Source organism: Durio zibethinus, unplaced genomic scaffold (assembly GCF_047325235.1).
Source record: "Durio zibethinus cultivar Kanyao isolate XHJ-2024 unplaced genomic scaffold, ASM4732523v1 HiC_scaffold_173, whole genome shotgun sequence".
In the NCBI taxonomy this organism is placed as follows: domain Eukaryota; kingdom Viridiplantae; phylum Streptophyta; class Magnoliopsida; order Malvales; family Malvaceae; genus Durio; species Durio zibethinus.
Window position 1 is genome coordinate 27,501 of NW_028322796.1, and position 6,611 is coordinate 34,111.

Here is a 6,611-nt window from a genome sequence, read left to right on the forward strand (position 1 = left end):
AGATTTATATCTAAAAAATTCTATATATTCTATATAGATAGAAATGGGTCTTGTTGTGTTCTGGAATCAAAGAAAGATAAGATATTGAAAAAGGCTCTTAGGTTGTAACTTGAAATAAACGTTTCTCTTTCTCTATAAAGGAATAGAATATTAATTTATTCCTAGTAACAAGAAGATTGAATCGGAAATATCGACAGATTCTTGTGGAGTCCAAATAAATATGAAAAAAAAAAAGAAATCTACTGTTCCAATTTCATCTCTATCGAATTTTAATATCAGAATAGTGGATATAGTCACGATTCAATGGGTTAGATCCACTTACTTTTTCTTTTGTTGATTTCTAATCTTTACAATTCTTTACAAAGGATTTGATTGGAATAATATAATGCAAAATAAAAATAAAAATATATATATATATTTGTCAATTCAAGAGACGACTTATCATTATTCATTATAATAAACAAATGTTCAACTTTCTTTTAGAATTACTCTACTCTAACTCATTAGAATAATAACTTATTAGATAATAACTTATTAGAGTTAAATTATACAGTTTCTAATTAAATTATTATACATATACAGTTGGTTTTTTATTACCAATAAAAACAACACCCCTATTCTTCGTTTAAATATGAATACTACTATTTCACTGGAGTTTTATGAAAAAAAAAGCCAAAAGCCCCTTATCGGATTTGAACCGATGACTTACGCCTTACCATGGCGTTACTCTACCACTGAGTTAAAAGGGCCGTTCGATTCAATTACTGAATGAATCGATAAGATCTATTTATATATATATATATAAGTATAAGTTATATATATATAAGTATATGCAGTAGACTCATAGTGGCTAGTAGCTCATTCAGGAATGAGAATTCTAATTTACTTAACGTGTAGAGGGTAAAATGGGTTTATTGATATTGGATTTGATAAATATCAATGCAATGAATTGTTTCAAGGCCGATCATAATTGGCTTATCAGAACAGAACGAAATTCATTTATTTGATTTGATTAATAGATGTACCTTAGCAATTCGACATGGATCCAATATATTTTATCGAAACATGTGATGAAGAGATTTGCTTTGTCCACCGAACCCAATTTTTAGAAAAAAAAAAAAACACACATAATTTTCGATAACTTCTTGCTCCCTCTTCCCAAAATTCCAGATTTACTTTTTGTTAATTTCCTGGCTTAGTGTGAGATAGAAATACGCCTGTCTCGTCTTAATCTTAATAATGAGTGAATCAATGAATGAAAGTGGAAGAAATGAAGAATGAAAGTGGAAGAAATGAAGTTTAACTCCCCTTTTTATGTTTATGTCAGACCAATCACTTCCCGAAAGGATCTTATACTTTGTATTATTAATATAATCTAGTTTCTTTTTATAATATCGATTTATATAATATAATAATATAATAGATTGAATTTATCTAATTTATTTCTATATCTAATTTATTTCTATATAGAATAGAGTGGCGATTCAAATGAATGATTTATGAGTATAAATCATGAATCAAAAATGGAAAATCATAAAAGATGGAAAAAGCTTTCGGATCTAGTCATATCATTCCATTATATTGACAATTTCAAAAAACTGTTCATACTATGAGCATAGTATGATGTCGGTCAGGCAAATATGCCCCCATCGTCTAGCGGTTCAGGACATCTCTCTTTCAAGGAGGCAGCGGGGATTCGACTTCCCCTGGGGGTAGGGTACTACGAAAGGAAGTTGATCATGGATTATCAATAAACCTATAATTGATTCTTCCTGGGTCGATGCCCGAGCGGTTAATGGGGACGGACTGTAAATTCGTTGGCAATATGTCTACGCTGGTTCAAATCCAGCTCGGCCCAATAATTCGCTGATCCGCCATAACATAAAATGCCCATTTTTTTGTATTTTGTTTTCCAGAAAAGCCAAACAAAAAAATTAGGGAAGAATAAAAAAAGTCCAATTTTCTGATATATCCATCCCTACCGCTATTTGTTTTTTATTTGTTCTATTTATTTGTTCCCATAAATTCTGACCTTGATAATGATCTAGATTCATATCAGGATCATTAAGTATAAAGTTTAATGAAAAGAAAGAGTAAAGTAAAGAAAAAAGACTCTTTTTTTTTTTTCATTTTAAAATTGATTATCGATCGATTTGGCAATAACGAAAGGATTACTAGTAACTAGTAATCCGCGTTGCTCTCACTAAAGCGCATACCCGTATGGATATCAATATATCACTCGCGCCTTTGTTTGTTACAACACGGCGATTCGAATCTAAAATTTAAATAGAAAATGGCTTGAATGAAATCATAAGAATATCTATGCTGTACACTTTTCTTTATTGCCCTGGGATTGTAGTTCAATTGGTCAGAGCACCGCCCTGTCAAGGCGGAAGCTGCGGGTTCGAGCCCCGTCAGTCCCGACGGATACAATAAAAAAAAAATACATCAATTGATCCCTCCATTTTCTGTGAAAGGGAATACAAATGAAAGAATTTCATTCCCAAGGATAGCCTTTTTTATTTATTTTTTCCTTTCCATTTTTTGTTGGGGTTTATTTGTAAACTATTTGTAAACGGTGAAAGTGGAAAAGCAGTCAGATGATACATCATCAGATGATTGTACAAGGAAGGCGGTAGATTATCGAAAAGAAAGAGTGGAAAAGAATATATAGAAATAAAGGAAAGGAATTCTTTTGATTGGGCCAGGAATCCAATTTTGTATTCGGTGTGGATAAAAGAGCTTCCTATGTTATACTATTCAATTCTCGACGGTGAATCGATTTGATAGCTTAGATATTGTTATTCATGATATTGATCCGATTCGATGTCATTGAAATGTAAGTCATCGCATTGAATTTACAAGCGACAAATTTATCATCTCTATGGGATTAAATCCCGAGTTATTGCGAAGTAAAAAAAACAATGAAATTATGGAAGTAAATATTCTCGCATTTATTGCTACAGCGCTGTTCATTCTAGTTCCTACCGCCTTTTTACTTATAATATACGTAAAAACTGTCAGTCAAAGTGATTAATTTGAATGAAACTTGACTTTTTATCAAGGATTTAAGAAAAAAAGGATTCCAATTTCACGTCTTAAATAAATTAAATAAAATGAATGGACTAGAATCAGCAGTATCCTATCAAACTCGATAGTATGGTAGAAAAAAAATATGAATCTTTCTACCATACTATCCATATCTATTATTGTAATGTATAAAGATACAAGCTTAATATAGATGAATCTACAATATGTATCTTCATACATGTCGATATCAATTAAATATATGTAATGAAATATATGTAATGTACATAGTATCTCAATTTTATTTCTTCGCTTGATCTATTTTATTTGTGTTGATTTCAATCAATCTGAAATAATTGAAAGGCAAGTCTTACGATTTTCTAATTCTTTCATTTCATGGAACCGATTTTTAATTTAACTTCTTTTCTTTGATCCATGATATGAAATGAGTCAATAAAGCATGGCATAAATAAAATTCCTAAAATAATAAATAAAACAGGGGGTAAGTGTGCAATATGTGACTACACTAAGGCAAGATCTTATTAAATAAAAGAACTACTTTTTTTCTCTTTGAACAGTAACAGTAAAGAGGGAAGGAAATAAAAACAAACAAATACAGAAAAAAAAAAGGGGGGGGGGTTCCTTGTCCCTCATTGTCCATATATAACTCTGGTAAGAGCTGGTTCATCAAAATAGAAAATTTAGGAAGAATTCTTTTTTTTTTTTAATAAATTGCCTATCATCCGTATCCCTTTTACTTTCGAAATACGAACATGGGAATTATTGAAATGTTTGTTTGATTTTGATTGAAAGGGTATTATTCATAGAATACATTACTCCACTAGAATCCAAGAATTTCGAAATGAAGACTAATAAAATAGTTAAAAAGGCTTTGCAAAACGATCTAGAAAACAATTGATACGGTTTGATTCCTCAACCCAATTAGAAGTACCCCTAGAGTCCACTTCTTCCCCATACTACGAGTGAAAGGGAAAATGTAAAGACTACCATTAAAGCAGCCCAAGCAAGACTTACTATATCCATGTGTATTATGTCCCCTAATTTCTATGAATATGAAACAAATAGGAAGGAATTTTTCCATTATTGTTCACTAATAATAGTGGAATTACCGGTGCAGAGTCAAAAGGAAAAGGGAATTCTGACACACCACCGTTGATGAAACACTTCAATAAATCCGCTTATAACAAGTTCTTATATGATTTCTAGTAAAATCGAGAACCATTAAGCACAAGCAAAATACGCAGTAACACTTTTGGAAGTATCAAAAGAATGTTACTCACATGTAGCAATAATAAGACTTCTTCTTTCTTTTGGTGTCCCTTATTAAGTAAAAGCCAATTATCCATCCAATCTAATATTGATTGGATGCCTGAACACTCAGAGACTTTCATCAGTCTGTATACAAAGTATCTTCCAACCCTTCTACAACCATTCATTAGTTAATTAAACACTCCCGTTATCCAATCTAATTCAAGACTCCGATAGTAGCCCCTCTATTAGTAGGGGAGGGGCTACCATATCAAGATTTACTCATTCCCTTCCACTACTCTAGTTTTTCCTTGAATCCTAGACGTAAGGATTTACAACACTTTAGAAAACAAAACCTCCGGAAGTTTATAATCAAGTTTATAATCAAGAAAGTATCAAGAGTCCTTTTCTTACACTTGTTTTTGCCGGAGAAAATTGGTCGAGTTATATCAGCAAAACAGAATATAGGATTTCGCGTTTTTTGTTGATCAGGCGACACCCGGATTTGAACTGGGGAATAAGGGATTTGCAGTCCCCCGCCTTACCGCTCGGCCATGTCGCCAAAAGGCTACAAACAAAAAAATGAGAGTATCCCCTTTTTATTTTTAGATTGGATCCATACCTTCAATTGGTTATAGTATCTCAAGACACACAATATCTAAAAACAAAAACTTTCCCTTTCTTTTTTCTTTTCTATTGAAAAAGAAAATGTGGATTCTCAGTTACAAAAGTAAAAATGCAGGACAAAAAAATTGGAACCATTAACTATTAACTATTGACGGCAAATTTATGGACGATTCTTCTTCACTTGTCTTTCTCTAATGGTATAAGAAAATAAAAATGGATACATAACTAATTAGTATTGATTTTTTTTTTCAATTTTTCAATTCAATAAAAAAACTTTCTTAATTTCAATTATAAATTATATAATTATAAATTATATTATAATAATATAACAGCAATTATGAGTCTATGTAAACCCCCGAACATAAGTTGTTACACAGCTCTAGTTATCTAATGAGGTATTTTATCTATCTAGATATGATGTCCATAGGGAATCAGCAAGAAATTATCGTGTTTCAATTTTTCATTGAATAGATTAAAATTAAAGAAAAAATAGAATTTTTGATAGAGCACGCCATGTGTTGTCTCCACTAGAGAGCTATAATGGAATAAAAAGAAAAGAGGAAAGACATATATAAATAGAAATGCTATATCTGCATATGTTTAATAAATACAAGCCCTCTTTTCGTACGCACTTCAATCATATTCTAAATATTCTACTAAAAAATAAAAAACTAAAAAATGGGTAAAAACATCTCTCTTCTCTGCGAATCATTTTTTGAACAGAACAATGGAATCTATGAAAAAATTAAGTGCTAGAAAAATCAACTCTCTCCCGATATATATTTTATGATTATTTTGTCTTTATCTCAACGAACAGATCAAATCAGGAATTCATTTCATTTTTCTGGTATTCAATCGGATTGGAATATGGAATATCATAATAATGGTAGAAATTGAATTATTATTTTTTTTTTTGATATTCTATACAAAACTCCATAAGGCTAAATGGCATTTATCAATTCTTTTATGTAGCTGTTTGTTATAAATATAAATTAAAATTTGAGTATAATTTTTCTTCTTCCGTTCATACGCATTTCATACATTCCATATATATTATATGGTATATGGAGTTAGATAAAATTTCATGTGATTCAGTAAACAGAATAGAAATTCAATTCCATCATTATTAGATCGATTCATATGATTCGATGAAGAATGAGAAAAGAATGGGATTTTTTTGATAAATGGGAAATTCAAAATGCTCGGGAATGAAAATGGGGAAATGTATACAATACCTGGGTTGAATCAGATACAATTTGAAGGATTTTGTGGGTTCATGGATCGGGGCTTAACAGAAGAACTTGATAAGTTTCCAAAAATTGAAGATACAGATCAAGAAATTGAATTTCAATTATTTGTGGAAACATATCAATTGGTGGAACCGTTGATAAAAGAAAGGGATGCTGTATATGAATCACTCACATATTCTTCTAAATTATATGTATCCGCAGGATTAATTTTGAAAACCAGTAAGGATATGCAAGAACAAACAATTTTTATTGGAAACATTCCTTTAATGAACTCCCTCGGAACTTCTATAGTAAATGGAATATACAGAATTGTGATCAATCAAATATTGCAAAGCCCCGGTATCTATTATCGATCAGAATTGGATCCTAACGGAATTTCGGTCTATACTGGTACCATAATATCAGATTGGGGGGGGAGGTTCGAATTAGAGATTGATA

At 31.0% G+C, this 6,611-nt stretch overlaps 4 non-coding genes across 4 annotated transcripts; 2 read left to right on the plus strand and 2 right to left on the minus strand.

Moving 5' to 3' along the window:
- Positions 1-677: 677 nt before the first annotated feature.
- TRNAT-GGU (transfer RNA threonine (anticodon GGU)) lies at positions 678-749 on the minus strand. The gene has a single exon. It is a non-coding gene; the product is annotated as a tRNA-Thr (tRNA).
- Positions 750-1,774: 1,025 nt separating this feature from the next.
- TRNAY-GUA (transfer RNA tyrosine (anticodon GUA)) lies at positions 1,775-1,858 on the plus strand. The gene has a single exon. It is a non-coding gene; the product is annotated as a tRNA-Tyr (tRNA).
- A 491-nt stretch (positions 1,859-2,349) lies between these two features.
- Positions 2,350-2,423, plus strand: TRNAD-GUC (transfer RNA aspartic acid (anticodon GUC)). The gene has a single exon. It is a non-coding gene; the product is annotated as a tRNA-Asp (tRNA).
- A 2,363-nt stretch (positions 2,424-4,786) lies between these two features.
- TRNAC-GCA (transfer RNA cysteine (anticodon GCA)) lies at positions 4,787-4,858 on the minus strand. The gene has a single exon. It is a non-coding gene; the product is annotated as a tRNA-Cys (tRNA).
- Positions 4,859-6,611: the final 1,753 nt, after the last annotated feature.